This window comes from Podarcis filfolensis (genome assembly GCF_964270895.1).
Source record: "Podarcis filfolensis genome assembly, chromosome: 2".
Lineage (NCBI taxonomy): Eukaryota > Metazoa > Chordata > Lepidosauria > Squamata > Lacertidae > Podarcis > Podarcis filfolensis.
The window spans coordinates 114,747,945-114,767,781 of record NC_139605.1 but is presented as its reverse complement, the minus strand read 5'-3'; the positions used below and the strand labels follow the sequence as shown (position 1 = coordinate 114,767,781).

The 19,837-nt window shown below is 44.5% G+C and overlaps 1 protein-coding gene across 4 annotated transcripts in view; it reads left to right on the top strand.

Annotated features, from left to right (window-relative positions):
• LOC310755853 (homeobox protein Hox-D3-like) overlaps positions 1-19,837 on the top strand; it is a 152,083-nt gene that overhangs the window by 129,702 nt on the left and 2,544 nt on the right. For 3 of the 4 annotated variants that reach the window (XR_014544575.1, XR_014544576.1, XR_014544577.1), the window contains exons 2-4: positions 11,137-11,235; positions 12,290-12,708; positions 14,188-14,303. The gene's annotated coding sequence lies outside the window, so the exon portion shown is untranslated. Of the gene's footprint in view, positions 1-7,231; positions 10,110-11,136; positions 11,236-12,289; positions 12,709-14,187; positions 14,304-19,837 lie in introns of those variants that run through there. The other variant, XR_014544578.1, reaches the window with a different exon arrangement.

Sequence of the window (19,837 nt, the reverse complement as noted above, 5' to 3'; positions counted from 1 at the left end):
TCAGCACTAACTCAATTGTATCTAGCATGATAGAAAGGTCAGGAGGGATCCTTGGTCCATTGCAGGCTCAGGATTTCAGTAATGAATGCTTCAGCAGCCCTTAACCCCCCCCCCCAATACTAATGGGCAAAGCTATAACCACAGCTTGCAAATGGCTTGCTACAAAGGCCTCCACTGGCGCTTGAGAGGAGTAATGCTACTCCCTGTTCCATATATCTGATTTTTGTCTGTATTGTACTCAGTGTCTGCAGTGCTCTGAGCCTAGTTGACTTCTGTCATCAAGCTCAAAGATGTGTTTGGCTTCACAGATAGGCTAAAGCAATCTGCTGCCAGAAAGGGAGGCAAAATGTCTCTGTGTGTCTATGCATGTTTTAGAACAAGTAACTGGATATATTTTTTCAAGGGGTACTGAGGGTAAAAATGCAAAAAAGAAGGGTTTTCCAATACTACTGGAAATGTTCCTGAAAAAAAGGGAGTAGGTTTGGCTGAGTCCTAATGGGAAAGGTTCATGTTTTATGAAGAACCAGAACTGCATGCCACTTTAAGGCAGCCAACAGTGGGCATGGCATTTGCTTTCAGCCTCAGTTGCCCAGTCTGTACAGTGGAACCAATAGCAACCTACTATAGAAACTGTCTAAAGCAGGAGGTGAGGAATTGTGAGCCTGACGGTGTAACTAGACCCACCTGGCCACTTTGCCCAAGCCTGCCAATCACCTAAAGCAAGGTAAATTTCCATCAGAGGAGAGGATGTTGGTCATTGATGGTGCTTAGAAATATTAGTTTATTTTCAAATGTAAAATTCAAATGGGTTGTGGGCAAGAAGACACACAAAGGGACAGTGCTATTCCCAGGACGGTAGCAATACATCTCTTCTGCCTACTTGGCTGCAAAAAATGTAGAATTGCTTTCTCCCCATCACTTTCTTTTGCAGTTCTCCTGGGAGACACATATCTCCTTTTACTCCCAATGAGCAAACCAGTTTCACCACCTTCTCCAACCTGTCAGTTAATTGTAGCTTTAGGTACCTTCCATAGTGAGGTTTAGATAGGCTTTCCACCTGTTCCTTATTTCAACAAATGGCTCCTTATTTAGTAATATGAAACATTAACGCTAAACAAGGAACTGTTTCCTGAAATAAGGAACAGGCTACTAGAATAGACTTTGGTAACAACTAGCCAGGTTAGCTATTAGTAGCCCTTAAGGAACCCCCAATCAACTACCAGGGTCATTTTATAATTATTTTTATGAGGTTGTGGTTGCCAGACTTCTAATCCCTATAATCCTAGCAAGTGTTAAAATACAAGCCAGGCTAGCTTCCTCATCAGGTATTGCTCATCTCAATGGCCTGGGTGAAGGGCCATTACGAAAACAAAGGAAAGGTGACGAGCCATTAGGAGAAGGGGCTGTGTGCCAGATGGCAAATGGATGGAGCGCCTCCTCCAGCTTGCAAGTAGTGAGAAGGACAAAGTCAGAGCTTAGAGTTGAAAAGTGTGTGTAATGTGACCTAGAGGAAAAAACTGCAGACAGAAAAGCCAGAGAGGCAGAACACAATGTTTGCTGTGGAACCAAAGGCAGTAACTATGGGAGAAGCAAGCCGCTCTTGGGGTGTTAATGCAATGAACTGCTCTGTCATAGCTTCAGGTTGTATATATGTGTAAATAAACACATCACAAGGACACCAAAGTCTCCACTGTGCCTCATTCCCAAAAGGAAACATGAACCTTGGGTGAGTCCCAGGAACCTCTGGAATCTCTCACTGCTCAAAGATTGGGGTGGTGTGCAAATAGTATTTTATAAATTCAGATACAAAAAGCATCATCATCAAGTACAACTCCTTTTCCTGGTAGCAAACATGGAAATGGAAGCCTGTTCCTTTTTGGTCTCCCCTACCATGCTTAATGGGACGCAGGTGGCGCTGTGGGTTCAACCATAGAGCCTAGGGCTTGGCGATCAGAATGTCGGTGGTTCGAATCCCCGTGATGTGGTGAGCTCCCGTTGCTCAGTCCCTGCTCCTGCCAACCTAGCAGTTCGAAAGCACGTCAAAGTGCAAGTAGATAAATAGGTACCGCTCTGGTGGGAAGGTAAACGGCGTTTCCTGTGTGCCGCTCTGGTTCGCCAGAAGTGGCTTAGTCATGCTGGCCACATGACCCGGAAGCTGTATGCCGGCTCCCTCGGCCAATAAAGCGAGATGAGCACCGCAACCCCAGAGTCGGCCATGACTGGACCTAATGGTCAGGGGTCACTTTACCTTTACCTTTACCATGCTTAATGCAGGAAAATCCAGTCCTTTATATACAGTGGACCCTCGGGTTATGTTACCTTCGGGTAATGTAATCTTCAGGTTGCTAACGCGGCAAACCTGGAAGTGGGTTTGCCGCTCGCGTGTGTGCAGAAGCACTCTGCCCGCTTCACGCATGCGCAGTAGCAGTCCTCTGGTTACGAAATCTTCGGGATACGGCCGGGCCGGGCCTCTGGAACGGATCCCGTTCATAACTGGAGGTACCACTGTATATGAATATGAGCACCATTCACAATTGACAGTATTGCATCAACATCACTTTGTGTTTTCTGCACTTGAGATTATTATTTATTTTACTTACAATTTATATTCTGTCTTCCATCTCTCATGAAGCCCAAGGTGGATTATAAAGTAAGGGAGGTATCCAACTAAGTCATTCTGTCAGTGCAAGGATTTGTAATTGTACAATGGGACTTCCCGGACCACACCCTCCCTAAATCTGTTCTGGAGGCTTGGGGGACCCTTTAGAACAGATTCAGCTTTGAGTCATTCAGAGTCATGTGCCCAAGTCATGAGAAATCATCTGAACGCATGAAAGAATTGGTCCATTGATACTAAGCAGTGTGGGGTACTGCCATGAAGGGATGTAGTATAAGCACTAGAGGTAGTACCTTTCTGCCCTTCTTTGCACTTCTCGATATTTTGATGCCGCCTCACACAGCGGTGCAGATGGATTCCTCCAAAAAACTGGTCCCAACTCCGTTGGTGCATAAACCCCAACTGATGGGCTATCGCACCCAATTCTGCTGTGAGACCAACAACACCGACTGCATCCCAGGGCAGTTAGTTTAGCGACAGACTGCCGAGGGTGTAAATAGAGTCATTTGGTAGATAATATCATCTGAGAATAGTCAAATCATTACTATATAAATGCTCTGGAGTGATGACGAGGTGGTGGAAATGATACAATCATCCAATAACAAGCATCACTTAGGATAATATGCGGCGCAATAGAACACCTATTTAGCATGCCGTAAAACCTCTTGGCTTTGTGTATGGAGATGCAGTGTCTCAGTGCCAGGCCACAGGAGCTGAGCAAACAGCGATAACAGCAATGCTAAATAAATAAATAGGCAGCCAAGTGTTTTATAAATCCTGGTTATTTATTGGCACGCCAGCCTCGCGTACCCGTTAAAAGAGGCCACGGCAAGCGTCTGTGTAGCTTCGCTGCAACGTCCAAGGAGGGAGAGGACGAGCAATCCTGCAATGCCGCCGCTGTTCTTTTGGTGAAGTTTAGCTCGACTAAACAGCGTGGATTTTTAATGTCGCATTCTAATTCTCCTATTACTGTCATAAAGCCATTTGTCAAATGCCCTGGGAGACTCCATGGACATCAGCCTTGCAATACCTTTTATTGCCGGACTAATCTTTACAGATCGAATTAAGACTGGGGAACTTTATCAGCGGATTGCACTGGGTGAAGGGTTACGTGTGTATTTCATTTGTTCTGCTATCAAAGGTGCCCAGGCCTTTGCTCCTGCCTACTGCCACCGAGGCCAAATATGCCCATTACTGTGTAATCAAATAGCCTTTAAGAGGTTCGCTCGGTGGGCTGATGCTTTGAATAAAGCAAGATGAATGTGGCATCCCTCTCCCCATCTGCAGAGCAGAGGCAATTTCTTTCCATCCCAATATTAATTCTCCTATTAAATTAAATAACACTAAGGGTTGCATAACATTCATTAAACATCACAGGCGCCCGGGCTCCCCACCGTGTCAATGCCATCCTCGTAACACTGCATTAATTAGCAACAGGCAGGCAAGTTGTTCGTCTGCCTTTTCCTTATTAATTACTGAGTGAAATAAACAGACTTGTTAATATTATAATCCTGTTATTCTAATAAAGAGGGACAGAAGGGCTCTGTCGGTGGAGGCCATGTTGGGTTGAGAGAGGGGAAATTGGAGCACAGGGGGCAGAGAGTAATTCATTCCATAGGGCTAGCCGCATCGCTGGGTGATCTGGGTAAAGCTTGCACAACTTAGGACCCAGGAGGTCAATGCAGCCCCATAAGCTGCAGCCTGCCAGATGTTTGGCAACCCCTCTTTTTTTTTTTTTTTGGGTACAGTCCTGAGCAGGCAACAACGCTTTCCTGAGTCATGAGTTAGCCACTTTCCCTCTCTGGTGAGCTGCACCACCTTCAATGGCTTTAAAAAGGGGGTTAGACAAATTCATGGGATGAAAAGGCACAATGTCTATATGCAGACTCCATCTAGCCCAGTGTTGTCTATGCTGAATGGCAGTCATTCTCCAGGGTTTTCATCTAGGGACCTTTCCCCAGTCCTACCTGGTGTTGCTGGGGATTGAACCTGGGACCTCCTGCATGCAAGAACGATGCTCTAGCACTCTACCGATGTTGTTGTTGTTTAGTCGTTTAGTCATGTTCAACTCTTCGTGACCCCATGAACCAGAGCACGCCAGGCACTCCTGTCTTCCACTGCCTCCCGCAGTTTGGTCAAACTCTTGTTTGTAGCTTCGAGAACACTGTCCAACCATCTCATCCTCTGTCGTCCGCTTCTCCTTGTGCCCTCCATCTTTCCCAACATCAGGGTCTTTTCCAGGGAGTCTTCTCTTCTCATGAGGTGGCCAAAGTATTGGAGCCTCAGCTTCACGATCTGTCCTTCCAGTGAGCACCCAGGGCTGATTTCCTTAAGAATGGATAGGTTTGATCTTCTTGCAGTCCATGGGACTCTCAGGAGTCTCCTCCAGCACCATAATTCAAAAGCATCAATTCTTCAGCGATCAGCCTTCTTTATGGTCCAGCTCTCACTTCCATACATCACTACTGGGAAAACCATAGCTTTAACTATATGGACCTTTGTTGGCAAGGTGATGTATCTGCTTTTTAGGACGCTATCTAGGTTACAGGGAGGCAAGGGATGGATTGACAGCAGAAGCAGGGTTTTCCCCCCAGCCAGAACTCACTGGAACTCAGTCCTGGCACCTCTCAGGTGGGCACCATTGCCATTGAAAGAGAACAAAGGAGGCAGTCATGGTGAGTTCCAGCACCTCCTTTCCTAGAAAAATAGCACTGCATAGAGGTGGGAGAAGGAGTTGAGTGGCTCCAAAGCTGGAAATGCGATGTGTGTGAGAGCGGAATCATCTGTGATGATGTGGAGTCCAGGCTCAGGAACTGTAGGGAAGCACAGAGGGAGAATGCTATCTGGTGACTCCAGCCTGAAAGGGATGACTGGTGGGACTGTGTGTGAATGTATCCTGGGTGGGATCTGACCTGGATGCGTGGGAGCTGGGAAGCGACCAGAGACTGAATTGCTCCAGCATTGAGCTGGAGGAGCTTCTATTTTGATGTATCACCTAGGGCTCCTAAAATGTCTGGTGTATGTACATTGTACACAGTGATGGAAAAACAGCTGGCTGTGGCTTCCAAGAGGTGCTATACACCTGAACCCATTGTACCTGGTTCTGAAAAGCAGCTGGGGACTGGGACCCACACAGAGGTGATACCACTTGCCCACTCAGATCTCTAGACAGTCAAGTCCCTAACTGATAGGTTTCACTCAGTGCAGCTTAGCTGCAATATGGGGGTGAGGAAGTTCCCGAACATACCTCTCCCCCTGCCCACCCACATTTGTGGTTGTGCTGCTCTGCCTCTTCCTCTTTCCTTCCAATTGGTTGGTAGGGGAGGGAGAAGCAGGACTGTGCTTACTGGTGGCAAAGGAAGGAAGGAACTGAACGCAGGCATTTGTTGAATTTTGCATTTCTCCGAATTTTGCAATGCGGTTCTGCAGCCAAGTAATATGTACACAAATGCATATAACAGGGCCCAGTGTGCTTAAAACATGCACTTATTAGTGAAAATAACATAGAAAAATATATTATATTAGAGGAAAATGCTTTGCAAAAAAAGTGTGGATTGGACAAAATTGCATTTAAAATGTGTGTAGTAGAAGAAATTCACACTAAAATGCGGATGACTCTTCATTAGGACGTTTGAAACACACACACACAAATATGTGGAAAAATGAGAACAGAGAAAACAAAATTGGTTTTTTTAATAATTTTTTTTATTAATTTTCCAACATATATTAAAACACAATACAACTGACAATACATAAACAAACAAACATATAAACACGTATAATTTCATAACCTCTTTTTCATAAACCTTGTTTCAGCGACTTCCCCATACCTCCCTTTTCTGCATCCCTGTTTTAAACTTTTCCAGCAACCCCTAATTTCAATTACTTATAATTCACTTTCTTAAATCCTTTTTCTTTTACCCAATTATTTATCACTGCAATTCTGTTTTACATTACCCATGACATTTTAGCACTCATTAATTTTACAACAGTTCTTAAGATAAATTTTAAATTTCTTCCAATCTTCTTCCACCGTCTCTTTTCCTTGGTCACGGATTCTGCCAGTCATCTCAGCCAGTCGCACAGAGAAAACAAAATTAACAGGTTCACCCATCCCAAAATGGAAGGAAGGAGAGCAGTGGGGAAAGGAGAAGGTGGATGGCTGGTCCTTTTGGTTGAGGAGTAACAAATGGTTTTTGTTTTGTTTTTTAGCGGGGGAGGGCTCATGAATTGATAAAGGTACAAGAATTAATCACAAGACAGAATCTATTAAATTGGCTGCCATGGAGTCACTTGATCTGAGGCCTGGCTTGCTTTGTGACCCAGAGCCATCTGCTTTGGGTAGATTTTGAGTCCTGTTTGTGATGTTCACTATTTGTCTTGTGGCTGACTTCACCTGCTCATGCTAGGTACTCTTTCTTGCTTTGTGTCTGGGCTAGTCTGGAATATGTTACAATTCTGTGCATACTTACTAGGCAGCAAATCTCATGGAAATCAGTTGTACTTATTTCTGATTAAAGAAGGTGGATTGAAATGGGCTGTAAAGTGATCCCTCATGGATAAAAGCAAGGCGAAAAAACAAGAGTGGGGGTGAATATGTATAGGTCTATAGGATATACTGCATTTTACAGCTTATATATGCATCATACTTCAGTTCTTTGGCTATGAGAGGCATGTCTTTTGCCCTATGGAAAAGGATGCAGGTGGCAATAGATTGCAGGTGGTCTGAGGACTTAATCCACACACATTGTACAGGGCAACTTCCAGTGGGATCTGATCCCACTTCTAGAAAGTATCCATTTCCAAGGACAAGCCTTTCAGCACCGTGGACCCAATTCAGCAAGTTGCCTTTGTAGTTTGCCATTTGTATTAAAATATCCACAGAAGATGAAAAAGGGAAAGTACTGTTGCTTATATAGCTCCAAATATTATTTACATGGGGCATCATAAACACCTTCCAACTTACCCTTATACCATCCTTGCAGAGAGAATAATAGGGTTAACTTTATTTTCTCTGCCTTCCAATTAAGGTTTCAATTTTTCTTCTAGAACATTTGTCAACTGTCTGTTTGCCCTAAACTTTAACAACATCGTTTAACTTGTCCATACCTGCCACATTTAGTAACTATTCCCTAATCAATGGAATGTTCTATTTTCTCCAGCTAGGGGCAATTAAGATTTTGGCAAAACACATCCTCATAGGAGAGGTAACTGTTGACAGTCTCTGGTGAATTCCATTATTTTTATTTATTTAGAAGATGTATGTATGTATTATCATATTTTAATTCTTTATATCCCTGTTTACAATATTTAGAAAAGAATTACAAGCTTACAACAATGAAATGCTTTAAATAATAAAGTAAAACAAACGCAACACATCTTAGGAGGAGTCCAAATGCCTTTTAATCCTTCTATGTTTTACTTTGGATTTTGTTTTAAATTTATTTATCGCAAGGCATCCAGAAATTTTTTTTTTGCTGGGTGGGATCATATGGGAAAACAGGAAGTTTCCTTATACTGAATCAGACCCTTGATTCAACTCACTCAAATATTGCCCAGTCAGGGGCTTGCCATGGTTTCAGGCAGGGAATATTCCCAGATCAAACAGGAGATGTTGGAGATTGAACCTGCATGCAAAGCTATGGAGCTTTTCCAGTACAAATTTGGCAATGTCTTTAGATCATATACACAGGGGCACAGTAGAGAAGGCTGTCCCTGAAATCTGCCAATAGGAAACCCAGCCAGATAGGTGGGGTATAAATAATAGAGTTATTATTATTATTATTAAAATTACAGGATCTTTCAAATGATGGGCCAGAGGGCACAGCACTTGATGCCTATCTGCTATTATTTAAAACAGCCAAAATAGTTTAAACAGCTTCTCATAAACAAGCAATCACATCTCTAGAAAACATCTAATAATCCCATTTTGAAGAAATTGTCTAGGGGTTCACCAGTGAACTTTGGCATTAAGATGAGTTGTGGGGTCCTGCATGCATAGATTGCTGGGTCATACTTTCCCAGAAATTGTTGACAATTGTTAACAATTCAGCTTATCCTGGTCGAAATGAATTTATTTCGACTGCGTCAGACCAACACAGCTACCTACCTGAGCTTATCCTGGTGATATTCCTTGGTGATGCTTAACATAGCAGTGCAGGGTTTGCGACACCTATCTGCTTTTTGGATAACTGTCAAACACCAACAACATTCACTGGTGTATCTCTGAGAAAGCCAGCATTTATACGGAGAGAAAAATAACATTGCCATTCCCAAAGTGTGTGCTGAGTCGACATTTGTCTCTTTTTGGACTTTCGCCGTAACTTATTCCATTTATCTTCAATCTGTCTCTTATTTATTCAAGGAAAATGTTAGGAAAGATGGGAATAAATCTAAGATGCCAATCCCAACTATCATTTCTCCCTCTGCCCAGTATGCATCATTCATTTCCGCCAGCTTGGAGCCAGTGGTCAGCCAAATAAATTGTTTTGCTTAAGTGCAGACTGTTAGAGGCAGTGTTGAACTTAGACCCAGTTTACACATTTAGCAGAATGCAGAAAGCTATTTTTAGACTATACCTCTTTAGGTTTCAGGGGAAGTGGGAAACTTGCATGGATGAATGTCGCCTTATGGGAAAATAAAACTCCCTCCATGTTGAAAATGAATATGGGTTCCCCCCCTTTCCCCTGACAAAAGTCTCCTTGGGTGTTTCCCCCCCCCCCTGCATAAAGGAAGAGTTCTTCGTCCGTGGGGGGAGCATTTAAACATACAAAATTGTCACCTGCAGGCTGGAGAACAGCTGTACCACTTGATTCTATTCTATGTAGACACTGGGAGTGGAATTCAGTTTCACACGAATAGTATGAGAGGCTTCTCGTTCCATACCATACATTTAAAGCACGTAGCTTTCCCCCAAAGAATCCTGGGAATTGTAGTTTGTTAAAGGGTGCTGGGAATTGTAGCTCTGTGAGGGATAGACTGTAGTTCACAGGATTCCTTGGGGGAAGCCATGTATGATTTGGATGGGACCAAATCTGATAGTTATCTGTTTGCACCATTCATTCAGCTGACTTGGTTTAAGACTACAATTGAGGGCCCATTCGATTTGGAGGGCAGGTATCTCTGTGTTGCTGCATCTTAAAGGCTTCATGATGAGTTACTTTCTTGTGGATTATTTCCCCTTATTTTCCTTTCAATTTTCCAGGATTCAGCAGTTGATTCTTTTCCCAGTGCTGCTGATGTAATGACGCTCTTTCATCCAGAGGGTGGTGTCTAATAAAACATCTTGCCTTTTTCACTTTTTAGCTTGGCAAGCCAGTCCTGTGTTTGGTAGCCCTCTGCTTGTGGAAACATCTGGGGATATTCTCTCTCTCTCTCTCCATTGATATACTGTACCACAGTATTAGGATATGTGAAAGGGCACCTTTTCAGTTCTTTGGAGAGGGCTGTCTGATGGTTTCATTTTTGTTCGAGGTTGCTGTGAAAGCTATAAGTAAGTTGTGGTTCACTGATGTTGAAAAGCAATCCAATTAACAACCCAAATATAAGAAAATACCCTTGGATTTACACAAATTACCCCACTGCTTTAATTCAACGAAGTCATTTTTTTCCCTCAAAGGGTGGGGAATGTATGGCTTGCAAAAAATGCTAGATCTAAGTGCTTGCCCCCATGTAATCTCAAGGGTGTAATTTGCCCTCCCCTCTTTCTGAATGCACCATAAATGGCTATTTTAATTATATGTTTCTTGGATATAATGTAATGCGCTGACTAAGCTAAAAATAATGACGTTCTACCCTACGATTCCATACTTAGAGTGCCTGTCTGAGGTTCATTAGTTAGGGAACCCCATTTCCCATTTCTATATGGTATGATCTGTTGTTGTTTTTTTGCTGATTCACATCCCCTATAAACAGAGATGAAGTGGTCTGTAAATTTTCCAGGCTAAGTTTTTGAAGATAGTTATAAAAGGTTGAGAAAGACAGCTGAGAGAACTCCCAGCATATCAACAGCCACAGCTGCTGCTACTAGTATCGTATAGCTGCTGCAACTGCTTGAGATAAGTGTAGGCCTTGGAATTAATACTGATGAAAGGCAGGATATGAACCTTTGAAATAAAGCAAGCAAGCAAGCAAACAAACAAACATGAAATGAACCAACCACTGAAATAATGTTGATACCCTGGTATCCCACCATTCTTGGGTTGTATGTATCCAGCTAACTTCCATTCAAAATCAACCCATTGAAATGTATGAATCCAAGTCATGTCTATTAACTTTAACGAGTATACCCTGTGCAGAATCAGCATTGGATACTAGCCTTTGTTTTTCATGAGTGTGCTGTGTATATATCACAAGTGTTCACTGCTGATGCATTAAGAACAAATTAAGAAAAGGCAATAAATGCCAGGCCTCGGAGAAGCAAAGCATTTCCAAGTCTACAATGGCCACTGTACCCTCACTAGTCTTCACTATCAAACATGTGGTCCTCAGATCTTTACTATCCCACTTTCTCACTGTAGGATCTGTAGGGGATATGGAAGGCAAAGAGTTAGGGGAAACATCACCAGATGCTGCCTGCTTGCCAGATCAAGCCACCCTTCTCTTCCTTTTTGATCCAGGTACGTAGATGATCCTCATCCTGTAAGATAGCAATGGTGGGAGCTTGTGGCCTTCAAGAGCTTATGCACTCACAACTCTCTTCAGCCCCAGCCAGCATAACCAATGATAAGGGATGATGGGAGTTGGAGTCCAAAAACAAGTGGAAAACCACAAAGTATTTCCCATTCCTCCTATAAAAGGTCCTGGAAGTCAACTTGCTTCTCACAGAACTGCTATTGTCAGGAGTCCCTTTACCTTTACCTTTTGGAAATGTTAGTGCTGCTGAGTGCTGAAATGGAACGTTTCATGGATCTTGAAAGTTCATGAATATCCTTCTGCTTAAAAAAAACCCTGTTGACTTTGAACTCAGAATCATTGTGATTGCTGCAACTTTGCTTTGGGCACAAAGCCCCATGCTGGGCTGATGGGAGGTGTAGTACAGAGCATGTGGAGGGCACCAGGTTGAGGGAAGGCTGACATGATGACCCATTAAAGCACCTTAGAAAGATTGACAGTTTTGAAAGGAGAGTCATCCAACACCTTACCCATCATTTTTTGATAAACGTTTGACCTGCATAATTCCCATGCAACAATTCAAATCTTTTTCTCTGCATTTGCTTCAGTTCTGCTTGCTAGTGAACCAAAAATGCCCTGGTCAATCTCATGTCTAGTCTAAATCTGCAGGGCTGGGTTGGAGAAAATGTGCTTCCCCCAGATGTTGCTTGAATGTTGGGACTTGCCCATCATTCCTGACCATTGGCTATGCTGCCTGGAGCTGATGGGAGCTTGAGTCGAACTGGTATCCCCACCCCTACCCTAGGAAACAAAATGGAAAATAAAGCTAGATAAAAGGCCCTCTGAACTTGAGTTATTCAGGTGGTTGGATGAGGTAGGTCCATGGTAGATTAAGAACTGATGGCTCCATAAAAAAGGCAAATAGTAGCATTATTTTTATACGGATAAGTTGTGTGGTTTCCAAAGCTTGTTTGCGCACGTGTTATGTCAGGCAAGTCTTCCTGAACCCTCAAGTTCCTCTGAACTTTCTTATCTGTTTGCTCTTTCCTTATGCATAAGGAACTAGCGTTGAGAGGAGGCATATGCATCAGAGGCTGTGCTTGCTATCACTTCATCTCTTGCAAACAAGTCACTCAACAGGCTGTCATCAGCCCTTCTTTCTTTCCGCTGAGGGTGTGCAGGGTGAGGAGAGAAGGAACCAGCCAGCATTCTTGAGGGGGCTCTTCAAGGAAGGTGCCTTCGGTGGTGATGACGCAACCTCAAGCTATCCAGGAAAGCCAAGGGAGGTGTGATGGTGACTTCCAAAGAGTGACACCTTCGGGCCCAAACAAGTCAAATTGCTGGAAACGCGGCAGACGGGAAGGACTTCACACACCCAATGTTTGCATTTTGTCCCCAGGCCAGCTGTTTAGGATGGCAAAGGCTGTTTACAAGTGACAAGGAGGCAATTTATTACTCTTCCTCTGCTGTCTCTTTCGGTAAGGATCCATTTCCCAGATTAACAAATGCCTTAATAAAGAGGGCTTGCAATTACCGTATTTTTCGCTCTATAGGACACACCGGACTATAGGACGCACCTTGTTTTAGAGAGGGAGAACAGGGGAAAAAAACAACCTCCCCCTCTCTGCACAGTGCCCCTTCAGCGAAGCGGCAGGAGAAACGGAGCCCCTTCCATTTCTCCTCCCACTTTGCTGAAGGGGCGCTGCACAAAGAGGGAAAACTGTGCAGCACCTCTCCAGCGAAGCGAAGCCTGGAGAGCAAGAGGGATCGGTGTGCACCGACCCCTCTCGCTCTCCAGGCTTCAGGCGGCTATCTGCAAGCCTTCGGAGCGCAGCAGGAACTCCCGCTGTGCTCCAAAGGCTTGCGGATAGCTGCCTGAAGCCCCCAGAGCGCAGCAGGAATTCCCGCTGCACTCCAGGGGCTTCAGGTGGCTTCAGCGAAAGCAACGCGTAGCCTCCGGAGCGTGGAGGGAGCACAGGGACAGCAATGCCTCATCTGAACCCCTTTTTAGAGGTTCCTCATGCCAGGTCTATCTAGCCTAGCATTGACCAGTGCTCTCCAGGGTCTCAAGCAAAGGTCTTTCCCATCACATGATCTTTTTTTACTAGAAATGCCAGGGTTTGAACCCAATACTCTCTGCCTACAGAGCATGTGCTGAAGCTCTTGCTGGAGGTTATGGAGCTTGCAGGAGCATCTCCGACATCCCATCCATAGAGGAGAAGTGAGAGTCACTATCACACATAGCTAGAGAATATTTTTTGAATAGAGCTTAAGTCTGAGGGCTCTGTATTGGGATGGGTTTTCTCCATTGTGTACTTTCATCACTGTCTGAGACTGGAACATTTTAGGAGAAAGTGGCTCTCTAGAATAACTTACCATGTTTTTCTTTCCATGAAGATGGGCTTAGTAATGTGAAATCATGAATGCTTCATCTACCTAAGCCAGTCTTCCTCAATCTGGTGCTACTGTTTCCATTATCCCTGACCATTGGCCATGTTGGTTGGGTCTGATGGGGGTTATAGTCCAAAAGAAGCATCAGATTAGGGAAGGTTGGTCTACTCATGGGTAGGAAAACTAAGGCCTGGGGGCTGGATCTGGCCCAATCGCCTTCTAAATCCGGCCCGCAGACGGTCTGGAAATCAGCGTGTTTTTACATGTGTAGAATGTGTCCTTTTATTTAAAATGTATCTCTGGGTTATTTGTGGGGCCTGCCTGGTGTTTTTACATGAGTAGAATGTGTCCTTTTATTTAAAATGTATCTCTGGGTTATTTGTGGGGCATAGGAATCCATTCATTTTTATTTTTATTTTCCAAAATATACTCCGGCCCCCCACAAGGTCTGAGGGACAGTGGACCAGCCCCCTGCTGAAAAAGTTTTCTGACCCCTAGTCTAACTCTGAGCAGTAGTATATGCATTTTTCTGCTTTCCCCATAATATACTCTCATCCTCCCCACAGCAATATCAGGAAAGATGCCCACAAGCAGGAAGTACATATCAGGTTTCCCGTCATCTCACTGAATGGGGTGGAAAGATCTATTACTAATGAATCAGTGCATCACTGCAATGTGGAAGGTGAGTGGGATGCAAATACCTCTCAGCTGCACTGTTTTGACTGGGAAGCTCACTTTTTATTTTACTGCAAAATCACTCTAGATAGTGTTCCTGAGTGTTTTCAGCAGCCAGCCACATGAATGGATGCATCCTTACCAGTACTTTAAGAAACAGTATTTTAAAAAGCAGTGTGTTGGCAGCACTGTGTCTGCTGGTATAAATTACTGGCTGAGTTACCGTATTTTTTTGCCCCATAGGGCGCACCGGCCCAGTTTTTTTTTGGGGGGGGGGGAATAAAGAAAAAAAATTATTTCCCCCCCAGGCGCGGGGCTGGGGCGGGGGAAGCCCGAACTTTCCCCGACCCCAGCCCCCAGAACAGGCTGCTATCCGCAAGCCTAGGGAGCCCGGCGGGAAGTCGCGCCGGTCTCCCAAGGGTTACGCAGAGCTTCCTGAAGCCTGGAGAGTGAGAGGGGTCGGTGCGCACCAACCCCTCTCGCTCTCCAGGCTTCAGCGAAAGCCTGCATTCACCCCATAAGACGCACACACATTTCCCCTTCATTTTTGGAGGGGAAAAAGTGCGTCCTATAGGGCGAAAAATACGGTAATACTCTGTTTGCTGGAAGGGAGAGCTTAGCAAATAGTCAGATTTTGGTATTGTCTGCAGATCTTGGTGTGCAAGGAATTCAAGAAGATACTGGCTGGGTGATAACTATTAGCGAGCTGAGAAAAGAACAGGGCAAGAACAGGAAACAATATGTTTGGGGACACTAGCAATATGTTAAGGGGGCAAGAACAAGACAACACTTTAGGAATTCATCTTCAGAAAAGAAAATGTTGGGGATTTTGGTTTTTTGTATTTAAAGAAAAGCATCTAAACAGTGGTATCAGTTAACATGGCAATAACCAGGGGTTAAAGGAAAAATGGCCGTGGCTCTTAACTGTATTGTTTGATGGTCTTGTGTTCCACATTATCTAACTACTCTTCCTTTCATGGCACAACAATGAGAAATATGCTGAATGAGGATATGGATGGAGGGAGTGGGTGGGCTACCTGGTTGTCCATGTGGGAATTTCTCTGTAGCCAGTACATGTGGTTCCTGTGCTATACTTTAACCACCCTGCTGGGAGCATAGCAACCTTATACTGAGTCAGACCCATGGGCCATACTTTTATAAATGCAGGTGGCAACCATTTTAGGCGTGTCCAGTTGATGTGTCATCGCTGATGTGCAGGCCTCCTGGACCCAGAAGAGGGCAGAACAGGGGTGGAATGGACAGCGGGGGGCACTGATGCATGCTCTGCCAACACGTGTGGGGGATGGGAATGGAGCCCCCATATGAAATGGCTGTCACCTGTAAATACGGTGGTCCCTCAGGTTAAGAACTTAATTCGTTCTGGAGGTCTGTTCTTAACCTGAAACTGTTCTTAACCTGAGGCACCACTTTAGCTAATGGGGCCTCCCGCTGCTGCAACGCCGCCGCAACCCAATTTCTGTTCTCTTTTTTTTTAATAATATTTTTATTTTTTCCATATAAACACAACATACATAAACATACAAAGACAAAAACAAAACAAAAAACATGTACCATTTCATATCCTAATTTCTTATACCTTTCTTCCCCGACTTCCTCATGCCTCCCTTTTCTGTATTCCAAATTCTTATCGATTGCTCAGCAAATCTTCCCTTATTTTAATTTAAATTTAGACTAGTCTTCCTTATTCTCCTTGTCTTAACCATAGCTAATAGTAACCATTTACTTTCCAGTCCAACATCATTCTAACTTTCATTAATTTTGTAATATTTCTTTAAATAGTCTTTGAATTTTTTCCATTCTTCTTGCGCTGCTTCTCTTCCCTGGTTTCGGATTCTGCTCGTCATTTCTGCCAAGCCCATGTAGTCTATCACCTTCATCTGCCATTCTTCCAGTGTGGGTAGCTCTTGCGTCTTCCAGTACTTCGCAATAAGTATTCTAGCTGCTGTTGTAGCATACATAAAGAAAGTTATATCCGTCTTTAACACCCCTTGGCCGACAATACCCAAGAGAAAGGCCTCTGGTTTCTTGGAGAAAGTATATTTAAATACCTTTTCCCAATTTCTGTTCTCATCCTGAAGCAAAGTTCTTAACCTGACGTACTATTTCTGGGTTAGCGGAGTCTGTAACCTGAAGCGTATGTAACCCAAGCTAAAGGGTAAAGGGACCCCTGACCATTAGGTCCAGTCGTGGCCAACTCTGGGGTTGCGGCGCTCATCTCGCTTTACTGGCCGAGGGAGCCGGCGTACAGCTTCTGGGTCATATGGCCAGCATGACTAAGCCACTTCTGGCAAAGCAGAGCAGCACACAGAAATGCCATTTACCTTTCCACCGGGGCGGTACCTATTTATCTACTTGCACTTTGACGTGCTTTCGAACTGCCAGGTTGGCAGGAGCAGGGACCGAGCAACGGGAGCTCACCCCGTCGCGGGGATTCGAACTGCCGACCTTCTGATCAGCAAGCTGGAGCTGAGATCAGCCATAGGCCTGATCCAGTTGGCTCTTCTTATGTTCCCAGCCCTACCTGCAGGTACCAGGGATTGCACCTGAGACCTTCTGCATGCAAAACACATGCTCTACCACTGAGGTACCACCCTTTCTCTGCACACACACACACACAAATGCAGTGTTCTGGCACGAAATCTTACAAGTGCAAAACAGATTTGCCTCCACTGAAGAGTCCAATCAGGATGGGTGCCAAGACAAGCTGTGCCCCCCCTTCCCCAAACCAGATTGACTTTATAGGCAAAGCAGCAGCCTCCATCTTCAGAGGTGGGGGGGGGGGGAGAGAGAGAGAGAATGATGATGATGATCTGCAGCTGGAGAAGTCTGGCTCAAACTTAAGCTCCCCTTCCCCTCAAGTCCCCCTTCTGGGCAGACAAGAGGGAAATTCCTTCAGCAGACCTATCATGGAAGTTTCCTTTCTCCCTTTAATTCATCACAGGAGGCAAGGCAGTTCCTCTCCCTTGCCATAAATCTCGTGGAGACGTTTGCTCTGTTAACAGCACAGCCCTTTGGTTCCTTGCTCAGCTCTCTCTCCCTCTCCCTCTTGCTAGTCCCTTCCAGAGAAGGCAGAGACAGGCTGGGAAACCTTCATCCACGTCACCAGAGGTGCAGCTCCCCAGATCTGGTGGCCTGACCTCACTCCACAAAGCAGACAAATGGTGAAACAAAACAAGGATGCTAAACGCAAAAAATTATATTGCTGCTACTGTATTGAAAGCATAGTGGATTTGATCACTGTCCTAGAAGGATTATCCAAAAAAGACCAGGAGACTGATCATTTTCTAGAAGAGGCCAGGGAGGGCAGGATACAAATAAATTATTATTATTATTATTATTATTATTATTATTATTATTATTATTATTTAGCAACATGTCAAAAGTCTAGGCCAGGGTCAGGGTAAAAGAGTATTGGGAAATGATCCATAATGAATTTTAAATTGTAAAACAGAAAATTTAAAGGGGGAGGGTCTAAGCCAGGGCCCATGGGCTGCATGTAGACTGTGCCCCCCCCCATGCAGCCTGCACCCCTCGTTCCCTTCTCACCTCTCTGTATTCTAGGTAGTCTAGCCATCAGGCAACTTGAAATGTGCCATTAAGAGTGGCAAAGTGGGAGGCAGCCAGATCAGATCTTTAGTTCACAATTCACTGGGGGGTTTCTATGTTTTTCATCAAAATTTTGTTCCACAGTTTGTCTAAGGAGTTTCAGTATGGAATAAAAGGTCTTCCTCTTTATCTTCCTTACAACAACTCTGTGAAGCATGCTAGGTTGAGAGGTGGTGGCAAGCCCAATATCACCCAGTGTGCTTTGTGGCTGTGCAGCTGATGCAAGCAAATGAACCTGGGTCTCATCAGCGGACAAACTACATGTCACATTAGCATTCTGTGATTTGTTGTTGTTGTTGTTTAGTTGTTTAGTCGTGTCCAACTCTTCATGACCCCATGGACCAGAGCATGCCAGGCACTCCTGTCTTCCACTGCCTCCCGCAGTTTGGTCAGACTCATGCTGGTAGCTTCAAGAACACTGTCCAACCATCTCGTCCTCTGTCGTCTCCTTCTCCTTGTGCCCTCCATCTTTCCCAACATCAGGGTCTTTTCCAGGGAGTCTTCTCTTCTCATGAGGTGGCCAAAGTATTGCAGCCTCAGTTTCAGGATCTGTCCTTCAAGTGAGCACTCAGGGCTGATTTCCTTCAGAATGGAGAGGTTTGATCTTCTTGCAGTCCATGGGACTCTCAAGAGTCTCCTCCAGCACCATAATTCAAAAGCATCAATTCTTCGGTGACCAGCCTTCCTTATGGTCCAGCTCTCACTTCCCAAAATAAATTTCTTCTTCAAAAAGCAACTGAGAGGGTGTGTGTATGTGTGTGTGTGTGTGTGGCTGATTTGGATTTGGGCCGCAGCATGGAGGAGAGGGGTTAACCCTTGGACCCATGACAACACCCCAGTTTAACACACACCCAAATCTGCTATTGGCCACAGAGCTGATAGCATATGGACATAGTATGATTAATAGAAACTTGGTAGGAGGCAACTTGGGTCAGAACCATGGCATGAGGAGGAAGCCTTATAACTTCTGTCCCTTTGAAGCATGGTCCCAATCCAAGCTTTGCAGACCCTCCAAGTGTCCCTATTTTCCAGGGACAGTTCCAGATTTACAGAAACTGTCTCGGTTTCTGATATGATCCTTGAATTTTCCGCTTTTCCTTTGTTGTTGTTGTCCTTCCAGTGAGCACTCAGGGCTGATTTCCTTAAGAATGGATACGTTTGATCTTCTTGCAGTCCATGGGTCTCTCAAGAGTCTCCTCCAGCACCATAATTCAAAAGCATCAATTCTTTGGCGATCAGCCTTCTTTATGGTCCAGCTCTCACTTCCATACATCACTACTGGGAAAACCATAGCTTTAACTATACAGACCTTTGTTGGCAAGGTGATGGCTCTGCTTTTTAAGATGCTGTCTAGGTTTGTCCCGCTTTTCCTTAGGATGTCCGTAATTTCATTGGAGAAATGTTAGAGGCTATGTTTGCCTCCATGCTCAGTTTTTTTAAGGAAGAAAAATACGACTTGCTGTTTGGCTGAAACACTCCAACCACTACACCAGATGGCATCTCTTTGGGTGTAATGCTCTTGTCACAGATCTCACTGCTGTCAGTGGGAGAACTGCAGGATGCTTTCTTAGTAGACTGTATGGGAGGGAATATCATTAGGATTTCCCCCTATGGTCATCACTAGCATGTTTTGCTCTGGCCATGAGAACTGACTATGGTCTCAGTAAGATAGATTGGGAATTACTGTCCTCTGAATTTAGACAATGGGGAAAGGGAAGAAATGGAAGTGGCATATTTAAATAGGGCAAAATAAAACATTTCCCCATCCAAAGGCATACTTAACTGTGGAAATTACAGGTTCAAGAAACGCCCAAGGCTGCAAAATGGGGTGAGATATCCTAAGCCCATTAGAACTGACCTTTGAATATGGCTCAGCACACATTTATGTTTGGAAGCATTTGAGTACATGGATGT